The sequence below is a fragment of the Sinocyclocheilus rhinocerous genome, unplaced genomic scaffold (genome assembly GCF_001515625.1).
Source record: "Sinocyclocheilus rhinocerous isolate Xijiao unplaced genomic scaffold, SAMN03320098_v1.1 scaffold730, whole genome shotgun sequence".
Taxonomy (NCBI): domain Eukaryota; kingdom Metazoa; phylum Chordata; class Actinopteri; order Cypriniformes; family Cyprinidae; genus Sinocyclocheilus; species Sinocyclocheilus rhinocerous.
Window position 1 is genome coordinate 1,416,874 of NW_015670605.1, and position 12,644 is coordinate 1,429,517.

Here is a 12,644-nt window from a genome sequence, read left to right on the forward strand (position 1 = left end):
CAGTCTCTGTCAATATCCAGAAGTCATACCTTCTGCATCTGCACTGAAAGACAAAAAATACATTCATATTTAAGACTTAAGAGGAGCAGAGGCACTTTATAAATAGTATGTAAAACTCTTCATGTGAAAGTCACTATCCAATGGATAGTCATCTAACAGCTTTTCATGCTCAGCGAAGACCAAGTCTTTCAGATCTAAAATCAGTCTAATATGTGCCAGGAACAAACAAAACTCAGCCTGTCAAATTTGCATTATTTCTACAAATTTATGGAGAAGAATCATGCTCTTTTTTGTAACTTATTCCATTTGTATCAACAGTCCTGGCCTGATGTACGTCCCTTACATCTGGGTTATCTCTGTTCAATGGTACAAGCAATTTCCTTGTTCAGTACTTCCACTGGAATCAATGACATGTTTGTTACTTCACATAATGCCTTATTCAAGCTGGATGAATGAAAATGAAAAGCAATACTGAGCTGGTGGCTTTTTTTTTTTTTACTGTTTTGCCTTAAATCTTATTGAGTGTTCACAAATTCAAGAAACACTATAGACTTGGCAATGCGTATACTATATATATATTCAACAAGGATGCATTAAATTGATTAAAAGTGACAGAAAAGACATTTATACTCTTACAAAAGATTTCTACAAATGTATCAAGGTTTCAATATGAAGCAGCAGAACTATTTTCAACATTAATAATAACAAAAATGTTTCTTGAGCAGCAAATCAGCATATTAGTATGATTTCTGAAGGATCATGTGACACTGAAGACTGGAGTAATGATGCTGAAAATTCACACTCTAAAAAATGATGGGTTTTTTTCAACCCAACTTTGGGTCAAATATGGACTAACCCAGCTGTTAGGTTAAATTTTTAAATTAAAATTTGAACCCGAAAGTTGGGTTAGTCCATATTTGACCCAAATTTGGGTTGAAGCAACCCAGCATTTTTTAGAGTGCAGCTTTGCCATCACACATATATTATATAAATAATATAGAAAACAGTTATTTTGAATTGCAATAATATTTCACAATATTACTGTTTTTACTGTATTTTTGATCAAATAAATACAGTCTTGGTGAGTCTTGATGACCCAAAACCCAAATTGACATATATTTACTTAAAGTTCATTTGGAATGTTTTTTATTCAAAACTAATCCTTTTTTCCACTATTAGCACAATAAAAACAAGGATTTTGAGTATTCTGTTGTGAACTATTGCACCAGTCCTATCCTCTCATGTGCAAATTACAATGACATCTCCTGTCATCACAGCATGCACAGCGGATGCTCTTGATTAAAAGCATATGATTAGTTCCCTTTCATGGGAACTTCGAACTGCGTCCTCTAGGGGTCACTATGGGGAACGCCTCGTCGTGACCCGTGTCTGAAGCATACATTGAAAAAACACCAACTCGTTGGCCGGCGACAGCCATGACGTCACTACCGGTGTGACTATAGTATAAATAGGCGCCGGGAGCTACACATCATTCTCTTCTTCCCACAACTTAGTGTTTGATGAGCATGTGTGTGTTTGCAGAGAGTTCACTCTGGACCTGAGCATCTGTAACGATCGCACAGGAGTGGTTGGTGATGGAGAAGATGGTTACCCACAATACTCTGCAGTGGCTCAGGTGGAGATGTCTACACTGTGTCCCTGCCTGGATCAAGACAATGCTTGATGTTAATCAATAAACACAAACATTAGCGAGGCAGAAGGTACGTTTTTTCAATGTACTTTTCTAAACAACTTGAATTACAGTTTTTGCATTGTAGACCTTAAAATGGGATGAAACAAATCCCAGACTTACATTAAAGGATGGACCAGAGACATATCTAAAGACCAGAGTGAGTTTGCAATGCATTCAGTCAGAGAAAACATCCACTACAGCCGATTAATCATTACTCACATCTAAGGGATTGCTAGAAATATACACAAAGTGACTGACTGGGTGGAAATTAGTGCAATAGTCAATACAAACAGGCTTCAATGACAGGAAATGGTTGTTTAAAAACTAATAGGAAGTTACTTTGATCAATCAGATGTAATCAAACGTGGTATCAATCAGGAATATGTCCAAATATAAAAGTAAAATTCACTGTGAACATTTTACACTGACTTTTAAAGACCCTGAAAAGTCTTCATGATAACTTGAAAGTCAAAACAAAACAGGCAACTACTGTCTTAATAATTATGCTAAGTAACTCTACTTTTTGTCAATTTGTTCATTCACTAAAGGCAAAATGCCACATTCAGTCGATAAATCTGCAACTGCAGATCTCTTGTTCTGTTAATTTTAGTAACATTTAGCAACAATACATTTATCGTTTTGGCATATATATAGCTTTATATGACAGTTAATATGTGAAATGAACTCTACTATCTTTACTTCTGAAGCGGCAATCATCCTATCAAGCAAATATTTATAGTTTTAAAGGATTGTAGACCTTGACACCTAAACACACTTGACACACAAACCTCAAGAACGGTGAAAATCAACAAATGTAAAAGGATGTACGGTCAAATGTAATGGTCTGTAAGAATCCACCCGCCAGCCCAAAACGGCGGAATCCAGCGGCCTGGTCGAAGGTTTAATGCGTATTCGGTCTTTTACTTGCGCTTTGAATTTATCAGGAATTAGTTTACATTTTAGTCTAGCTCCGTTTTCAATCTGACTCCAATTTTAAGTGATCACTAAATTTAGGCAATGTTTCTAATTAAAAACTGATCATAAATATCGATTGTTTATTAATTTAGATATTTGAGTATTCTGGAAATCCCATACTTTCAATTATTCATTCATTAAGGACCTAACATCGCTTAGAAATTCACTCGGCCAACTGTGAACTCACGAACACAAACTCGCCAGTTCTGAACTTACTCAGAGGATACAGGGTGATTATAATACCTTTAAGTGCCGCACCCTGCTAGCAAATAACAAAAAGTGTATTTTTCCTATAATCACGAAAACTGTAACTTGTTAAGCCAGGTGACAGACAGAAATCATAAGATCCCTAATGGAGAGCCCCCTGCCCCGCTCATTGGTACTTAAGTATGATCTGTCCTGGATGCAGATTTGCGGAAATGTTAGACTACACAATAATCTACTTGGAAAATGATTTCAGAAGAGATCCGAATAAATCAAATATAATAATTAAAATTGGTTAAAAAAACAGGTAAAATTGCATCATGCCAATTACATAATCACACACGAGCGCGAGAGAGAGAGAGAGAGAGAGAGCGAGAGCTAAAGAGAGAGAGAGAGCGCGCGAGAGCTAGAGAGAGAGAGAGAGAGAGAGAGAGGGGGTCACATCACAAACACATACCAGCTTCCTCACTGTGTCTGTCACGCGACTCTGTTCCCCTTTCGGTGGTTTACACCTCAATGGGAACAGAAGGTAATTTACATGGAAAACCCTGGGAAAGGGCACTCCCATTACAGTAAGCAAAATATTTCTTAACTCTTAAGATCTGTATTATCTTTAAGTCTACTTTTGTAAAATTGAAACCAATTTACCAATCGCACAAAGACCTTTAAAATGATACCAAACATGAAGGGGAAAAACAACAGGTTCACAAGATACATGATATGTGGGATATGCATATTCTTAATGAACTTTGAGTGAAACCTTTTGGGGGAAAAGAGGGAGAGGCAGAGAGGGCAGGGGGAGAAGGGGGTCGTAAATGAGCGAGGAGAGAGATGTTGTTTGCTCTCTTTGAAGATTTCTTCTCCAGATAAGTTTTATTGTTTTATTGCATGGCGTCTGTTTTGTGTGAGTTCCTGAGTATTGGGTTCATGAAGAGTTAATTTCATAAGGAAATAATTTCACTCCTTTCAGGTCTGACATTAATTCTCTTAGCCAGCGTTGCAATATTTGCCAATACCTCACAACATATTCTGATACAATTATGATTTGATTAGATTCAGGGGCCTGTGATTGATACATCAATATTACAATATTATGGGCCTATTTTACACAACCACTTATTACATAAGTTACATTTTTATTAACTCACAAATGCAACCAAATATAAATTGAACTCTCTGAAAATTGCAAATCCTGACATTCACAACAAAAAAAATTAACTTTAGTTTTTTTGTAAATATAGAAAAATAAACCAATGAAAAAGCAATGACAAGAGTCAAGGAAGTCTAAAAAACTAGTATCCACATACACAACAAAAATGGGGGGAAAAACATTTAGTTCACATATCTTTGTTTATGTGACTCAAAAGGTCCAATAAACTGGAAAATATGTTGATATTTTACAGTGAAAGGCATACACTCCTCTGTCTTATTTTATGAAAGGCTCTCTTCATTTTACATCGTAAGACCTGGTGTGACCTAAAAAGACCTATAAAAAACACTGTATTTTCACATCTCTTTTATCTTTAATGTTTGTGGTCACTCTGATACAAATCTCAGAAAACATTTACATATCGCCATTTTTTCATTCTTGCCACAGCTTAAAAGAAAAAAGTAATAAGTCGAAAACTTGTCCACATCCCTGTTTAGACTGTCGCCTGTTTCTGTGAGGGGAAAAAATGAAGTAAGAAATTTAGGCCGAAAATATCTTTCTATATATAATAGGTTTCTGAAGCTACTTAGTGTCTGAACCCCAACACACACAGACAGAGCTGCATCAGAGAGACTCAAATATTAACAGTTTCTGTGTGTGTGTGTGTGTGTGTGTGTGTGTGTGTCTCAACCCTACCAATTTAGAATCTGGTTATCTGTGTCCGTGTTGTGTGAGTGTGTCAGTTTGTGTCTCACGTCCAGGCGGTGTGGACCACCCATACAGAGAATCTGAGTGGGCCACTATTCACTGCTAAAGGCCAGTCTCACCACAGTGGCGCCCCCAAAACCAGTCCTGACACACGGCTCACTATATTTGTGTGTGTGTGTCTACACTGAGGCCTGAAAAATAACCATTCGTGTCTTCCATTTTTAGAAAACAGAGAGTTTTTTCTCGGTCTTAGCTCTAAATCAAACCGTTTATGTTACACAAAGTGATTTTCAATGAAAAATAATCACTTCAGTTTTATCCTTCTAGATTTAGTCACGCATAGACAGACTTTTGGTTATCGGCTTAAAGTTTGGTCCAGCTTATCCTGGCCAAAAACCAGCCACTTAGACAGTAACCTATGTGGAAATGTCATATGACATATATTGCTCTATCTCAGGAGTAATATTGCCATAAATTCCCATAGTAAAATTTGTATATGTTCATATGTTAATAATATCTATATGATGTTTTATATATATATGGTATTCTATGTAGCAACCATATATGTCGACATGTATTTCATTTATATATGCGACTTTATTAAAACAACATATTTACAAAAAATCTGTATGCTTATATGTTTTTGTAATGCATTTTTAAATACACGTCTATCTTTTATATTTACTTGTATCAATGGGTTTTAGGATGGATATACATGTACATAACACTTAAGTCCAAAAACATATTCCACATACATAAACATATATATTTGCATGGGCCAGATATACAGTATTTGTTAATATATGAAATTGTTCCAAATTATAATAGGTCTTATTTTTTCACTTCAAATATATTTAATGTATGGAAATTTTACACACACACACACACACACACACACACACACACACACACATATATATATATTTATATACATTTGCATATAAGAAGAGATGTTCTGACTGAATGCAAAGTGAACAATCACAGTTTATATAGTTTTTACGTGACAAACTAACTTGATATAAAACACATTCAAACAAATGCACAGCAGTGTTGATCAGCTGTTCAGATGCCTAAAAAAGTGAGCAGAAATGTGTGTACAGTTGGTAATCAGCAATTATGTCAGTTCAGTGGAAATAGGTACAATTATTTAAATTACAGATTATTGCAAACCTACCTCAAACATAAATCACAACATACAATTCTGCTCATAGAATCTCTAGTTTACTTTCTGCTTAGCTCTTAAAACTATTAATATTTTTTTTAAATTTGATGCCACTAACCTGGAAAACTTGGCAAACTGGTAAATCCAGTGATGACCTTGAGTAATGTAACACTTGTGCTCTGTCACCTTCTTTAACCCCTATGAATACATCAAAACATCTATGAGACATTTGCAGTAACTTTTGCACATTAAAAATCCTTTTCAATGTTTGTGTTGTAAATTAAGTACGTTAAAAGGGTAATATGCTCTTCTTGACAAGGTCAGACACTTCAACTTCATTCATTATGACTTTATTATTTATACAGTGGTTAAAAAAAAGTTTATAGAATAATTAGAATAGGACAGAATGTTTTAAAAGTGACAAAAACCTACAAATACAACAAAACATTGTTTGTGCTGTTTGTGCTGCCGTATTCCCTCTAAATTATGTCACTTCCTGGAGGACTAAGAGGATAGAACGTGAAATTGAAAACACACACACAAACTATAAAATTATTAACATTATTAATTAACTGATGCACAGACACACTATATATCAGTAAACAGAGATGTCAGAAAAATGAAAACATCCAAATACTACAATAGAGATATATTAATAATTACTCACTTGATTAATTCCACTATTAACAATAACATTCATTTTGCACAAGACTTTCTAATAAAAAAAAAATCAACATGTATTTATAAACCAAGACCCATGAGCATGAAGGTATTCAAAACATAATGTAATCCTAAAAGACTGCATACCCTACTGTTTTAATTTACTATTGTAATTTTATTTAAGGTGGTTTGAGGCCATACGAGGGTTTTTCTTCTTTTTTTCCCATCTGTCTCAGTGTGTCAGCTACATGCACACATATACTGAAGTACACAGAGTGGTGTGTTTAATCCCGGATGTTTGTGCTTCTGTGGGTTTAAGTCCTCTGAGGAATAACACTAAGAGTAATGGGCATGCATGTGTGTTTGTGAGTGCAACTTCCTCTTTAGAGCCGGTGACAGAGCAAAATGCTCCATGATGTTCCCTAACTCGTCTAGTGCGTGTGTGTGAGCCTGCACGTGTGTTTCTGCTGACAGTGATTGGAGTCTATAGGGTCTGGCAAACGTACAGTCATTCCAGGTTCATAAAACCCCAAACCTGCAAACATGTGGGGAGAGACCCTAGAGGACCCTTACAGTGAAACAACTAGGCCTCCTTTGATCGGATGTCGACCGGGTGGTCTGACTGCTTGCGGAACGGCATCAACTGTGGCTAATAAAGCTAATGTGAGCATGTTTTGATACAACATGCTGGTGACCAGCAACTTAGGGAAGCCTTTTTCCCTTGCAATTTCTGAGAAAAAGCCAGAATTGCGAGATGTAAACTCAAGAAAAAAGTGTTTATATCTCACAATTCAAAATTTAACAATTCTTACTTTTTCCTCTGAAGTCTGAGTTTGCATCCCATGGCAAAAACAAGCTTCCATAGCAACTAGTCTAGTCGGGAATAAGTACACTAAAGTTTGGAATAATTAAGATTTTTTTTTTTAAAAAGCCTTGTATGCTCAGCATATCAGAACGATCTCTGAAAACCATGTGATGCTTTGCAACACTTTCAAAGTGAAATGTTCAGTGAGTGGCACTAAAAGTACATTCAGTTTTATGGTAACACTTTATTTTAATAGCCCACTTTAGACATGGCTAACTATGCACAATACTAACTATGCAACATCATGTCATCTACCAGTCTCTAGAGTATTGTCGCTTAATATAAGCAAACACTTTATTTTGATGGCTCCCCAACAGAGATTCTACTGACTATAAGTAACTTGTACATGTCAGCTTATTCTACTAACCCTAACCTAAGTCTGACAATACTCTACTGAGAGTTAGTTGACATGTAATTGCAAAGTTACTTAGAGTATGTTAGTACAATGTCTACAATGGACTATCAAAATAAAGTGCAACCAGATTTATCCAAAGCAGATGAACATGAATCTGGCAACATGTTATTACGTTACTGGTGTATGCATCGCAGCAGTTTGGAAATTAAATGTCTGGTGAGTGGCACTAGAAGGTTAATGCTCTATTACATTTGAAAATAACGTACCACCTACACTAAACCCTACCTTAAATCCAAGCGATAGTGTTAAGAAAAGCAAATGTGAGATCAAATGCATTTACTGAAGCAACCATGCCATTCACGCTTCTAAAAGTCTTTGAGCTTTTTCATTCTGACTCGTGTTTCACAGGACTCATACCAGAGCACATCGCATTGCAAGAGCAATACTGTATCAGGTGAGCTACCGAGCAAGTTTACAATGTCAGCTATACATATGGAGCTTATGTGATGTAAACATTGAAGTTAAAGAGTTTTGAAGTCATAACTTTGAAGGAACAGCAGGAAATTCAGTCTTTTATTAATCAATAATCTTAACCATAATTTGTGTGAAGAGGAGTAAAACTGGTTGGTGTTTTACAGCCACTAGTGTTCTTTTCAGCTAGAAACTGCAGTGCATTGTGTGAATAGGTAAGTCTTTAGAGTTTTGCAAAAACATAGGTAGAGGTGTGTTTTTCCAATGAGCCTGGGTTGCAAGAAAAGTCTTCTCTCATTCATTCAGCTCTCGCTCTCTCCTGAGGATGGTTTACTCTGTGACTGGGCCTCCACCATACAAGTGTTAAATTCAAACGGCTAATTAGAGGAGATGTGCGGATCAATGAGATGTATTGTAACTGGAATCTGAAATGAATCTGTTTTGGATCAATGTGAAGGAGTGCAGGAAAAATGGGAAGAGAGGACAATAAAGGAGAGGAACGCGTATGGGGGGTTGGGAGTTTGACCTTTTGCATGATTAAAAAAACGAGTACACATTTAGCTGCTAATAAGTGACTTGAGAAGCACCGGCTGCCACTGGTGTCCATGCTTCATGAACGCTGCCCAGACACAGTGTTAAACGTGTTTATTTTTACTGTCATGTCTGTCATGCCTCATGTCTAACACATTTAAACAGTTATATAGGAAAGCATGCTTACATTCAGATCATGTAATAACTCCCTGTTTCCTGCTTTCTACACATCCCACACCTATGAAAACGAGAAAACAACACTGTGAAAAATCCACTCAACACCTCTGAGGGTCCTCATGTGTACTGTTATAAATTCAGTCAGTCAGATTTTTTAAGATATTGCTGTTAGTGAAAACAAAGTCTCTGTCCCAAAACCTAGCTACATGCCATAGCTAAAGAGTCAGCTGCCTTCTTAGGCAGCATCCAAACTGAAATGGAATCTCATAACTGAGCGGAATTAAAAACACTCTACATAGGCAGAAACATAAAATGTTAGGTAGACAACTGATTTCAATACAGTTTGATTGCTAAGCACTGCAATACTCTAATACATGGATTCCCAAACTTTTTTGTCAGCTGCTAAAATATTTACTTGAAATAATATAGAATAATGAAATAAATAATGAGATTTTAGGTTAATATTTTAACAATTTAACAACATTTGCATGTTCACAGTTCTCCGATTTCCATTAATGACTACATTAATGGCTACATTAAATATTTTATGTTTTTGTAAGCGTTAACATTTTTTTTTAACTTTACATGATTACAAATTTAATTTTATTTACTTAATTATACATCTAGGTATTTGTAATTTTACATTTTTATTTTATTTTTTAATTGACATATTTAATTATACAATTATTATGAGTTCATTAATTATTAGTTGTTTTACTCACAAACTCCGAACCCTAGTTTGGGAAATCCTGCTTTGATAAGCATGAAAATACATAATACACAAATATAGGGTAAATTTGACAAATTTTAATTAGATTGAACTAATTTTACCTAAACGTCTTGCTATAGAATTAATTAAATTCATAATCATCATTTTATCATCCATTTAAATTGATTTTTCGTAATTCATTATGGAACTGCATTCTCTCTGAAGATTATATGTGACGCTATCTTCAGATTTGCCCAAAATAAGGTATGACAAAGAAACAACACAAAAGAAGCAGCATATTGTGGTGCTTACCTTTTGGAAAAGCCTTTTCCATGGAATGCGTCTATAATACTTTCATGCCTGTGCAGTCAGTTCACTAAATTTTGAAAGAGAGAAAATATGCTAATATTATATATTAAGTAAGAACAATTTAAAACGGCAACAAGGAAAACCTGATAGCAAGAGGGCTAATGGCTGTACCATATGCTAGTTATAAGTGTTGCTAATATATTTTTAATGATAGTGAGCAATTTCTTTCTGATTTGCTCAAAATTCCTGTGTTCATATTGTTTTGATGTCACGTATGTGCCTCATACACATGCCTGCTTCAGTGGTGTTTGTATGTGCGCTTCTCTCTTTTCTTTGTAGTTCATAAAATGAGCATATTGAACATGTTAGAAGTCGGGCCCTGTTTTCCTCTAGCTTAAAGGGTTAGTTCACCCAAAAATGAAAATTCTGTCATTAATTACTCACCCTCGTGTTGTTCGAAACCCGCAAGACCTTCGTTCATCTTCGGAACACAATTTAAGATATTTTTGATGAAATCTGAGGGCTCTCTGACCCTCCCAAAGATGACAGTATCATGACGTGAGCAGGCGCCGCCACACGCTCGCGTCATGGTACTGTCGTGAATGCGATCCACAAGTGACGCAGTAGAGATGAAAATGTGGAATAAAGTCGTTATTTTTGTTTTCTTTGCGCAAAAAAAGTATTCTTGTAGCTTCGTAACTTTACAGTTGAACCACTGATGTTACATGGACTACTTTGTCGATCATCTTGGTACTTTTCTGGACCTTGAACGTGGTAGTTACCTTGCTGTCTATGGGAGGGTCAGAGAGCCCTCAGATTTCATCAAAAATATCTTAAATTTTGTTCTGAAGATGAACGAAGGTCTTACGGGTTTCGAACAACACGAGGGTGAGTAATTAATGACAGAATTTTCATTTTTGGGTGAACTAACCCTTTAAAGACCAAAACGCATTTTTGAAATTAAGTGCTAATTACAGTGGGTATAGAAAAGAATCACCCCCTTTAAAATAATCACATTTGTTGCTTTTCAGCCTGAAATGAAGATAGACAGTTTTTGTTTTATCCAGCTGTATTTACTCAGTGCAACTTAACATCCAAATGAAAGATAATATAACACCAACATGTCAGAAAAAAAATAAATAAACAGAATCACCCCCCTTTGTGTCAGTATTTTGTTGAACCACCTTTTGCTTTAATTACAGCCTTTAGTGTGTTGGGAATTGTGATGTCTCTACTAACTATGCACATCAAACTTTGCCCACTTTTCTTTACAGAACTGCTCAAGTTCAGTTCAATTTGATGGTGACTGTTTGTCGACTGCGGTCTTCAAGTCATTCCACAGATTTTCAGTGGGGTTTAAGTCTGGGCTCTGACTAGGCCATGCAAGGACATTCCCCTTTTTCTCCTTCAACCACTGTGTGCTCGGTTTTGCTGTGTGCTGTGGGTCATTGTCATGTTGGAAGGTAAAGATTTTGATGGTGTTTTGCCCCATCCATTTTTCCAGTCCCTTCTGCAGAGAAACACCCCATAACAGGATATCACCGCCTCCATGCTTTACTGTAGCAATGCTGTTATTTGGAAGGTGAGCTGTATTAGATTTCCACCAGACATATCGTTTGGTGTTGAGGCCAAATAATTAAATTTTAGTTTCATCTACCTCAGAATCTTCAAGGTGTGTGTTGGCAAATTCAGTCTGACTGCATGTGGCCTTTCTTGAGGAGTGGCTTTTTTCTTGCACCCCTCCCATACAAGCCACATTTGTGGAGAATTTGTGATATTGTTGTCACATGCACACAATGACCACTCTTTGTCATAAATTCCTGCAGGCATTGATAATTTTTAATTTTTTTTTTTGTATCCATCTCCTGACTTGTACCTGTCCACAACTTTATCCCGGAGATCTTTTGACAGTGCTCTGTTGCCACCCATAGTTGATTGTTTGCTTCAATTGCACTACCAAAGACTGAAATGCTCCAGGAAAGCTTGTTTTATGCTGAGCTAATCAAAATGAGCACAGCTGATCACAGTTGAAAGTCAAATGGCTTTGTGTGCCATTGAGAAGGTGATTCGCTACACCTGATTGAGTTTACAAGTCATTTTTAGGATGGGGGTAATCCTTTTTCCAACTTTTCCAACTTGGTGTTGGTGTTATATCTTTTACTTGAATGTTATAAGTTGCACTGCAAATACAGCTGGATAAAACAAAAAAGGTGTCCATCTTCATTTCAAGCTACAAAGCAACAAAATGTGATTATTTTAAAGGGGGGTGATTCTCTTCTATACCCACTGTATGTGGGTCATTTCAATATGGCTCTTATTTGAATGAAGAGTTTTGGTCCTTTGGTTTTGGTTTCATGAGTGTAGTAATCTCAGCTCCACTTAACTCTACATTCAGAAAGACATTAATAATTTTATTCAGCAAGGATGCATTAAATTTATCAGTAGTGACAGTAAATGCACTTCTAATGTTACAAAACCTTTCTATTTCAAATAAGGAATGCTATTCCTTTGAACTTTCCATTCATCAAAGAACCCTGATGCATTACGGTTTCACACAAATATATTAAGTAGCAAATTGCTTTCAACATGGATAATAATAAGAAATGTTTCTTGGGCAGCAAATCAGCATATCAGAATAATTTCTGAAGGATCATGTGACACTGAAGACTGGAGTA

The 12,644-nt window shown here is 36.0% G+C and overlaps 1 long non-coding RNA gene across 1 annotated transcript in view; it reads right to left on the reverse strand.

The window, feature by feature from the left end:
* Positions 1-1,589: 1,589 nt before the first annotated feature.
* LOC107734276 (uncharacterized) overlaps positions 1,590-12,644 on the reverse strand; it is an 11,784-nt gene continuing 729 nt past the window's right edge. Inside the window, exons 2-5 of the long non-coding RNA XR_001639077.1 lie at positions 9,973-10,036; positions 8,962-9,012; positions 6,011-6,090; positions 1,590-1,663 (exon numbers count right to left, since the gene is read on the reverse strand). This is a non-coding gene — a long non-coding RNA (uncharacterized LOC107734276). The remainder of the gene's footprint in view (positions 1,664-6,010; positions 6,091-8,961; positions 9,013-9,972; positions 10,037-12,644) is intronic.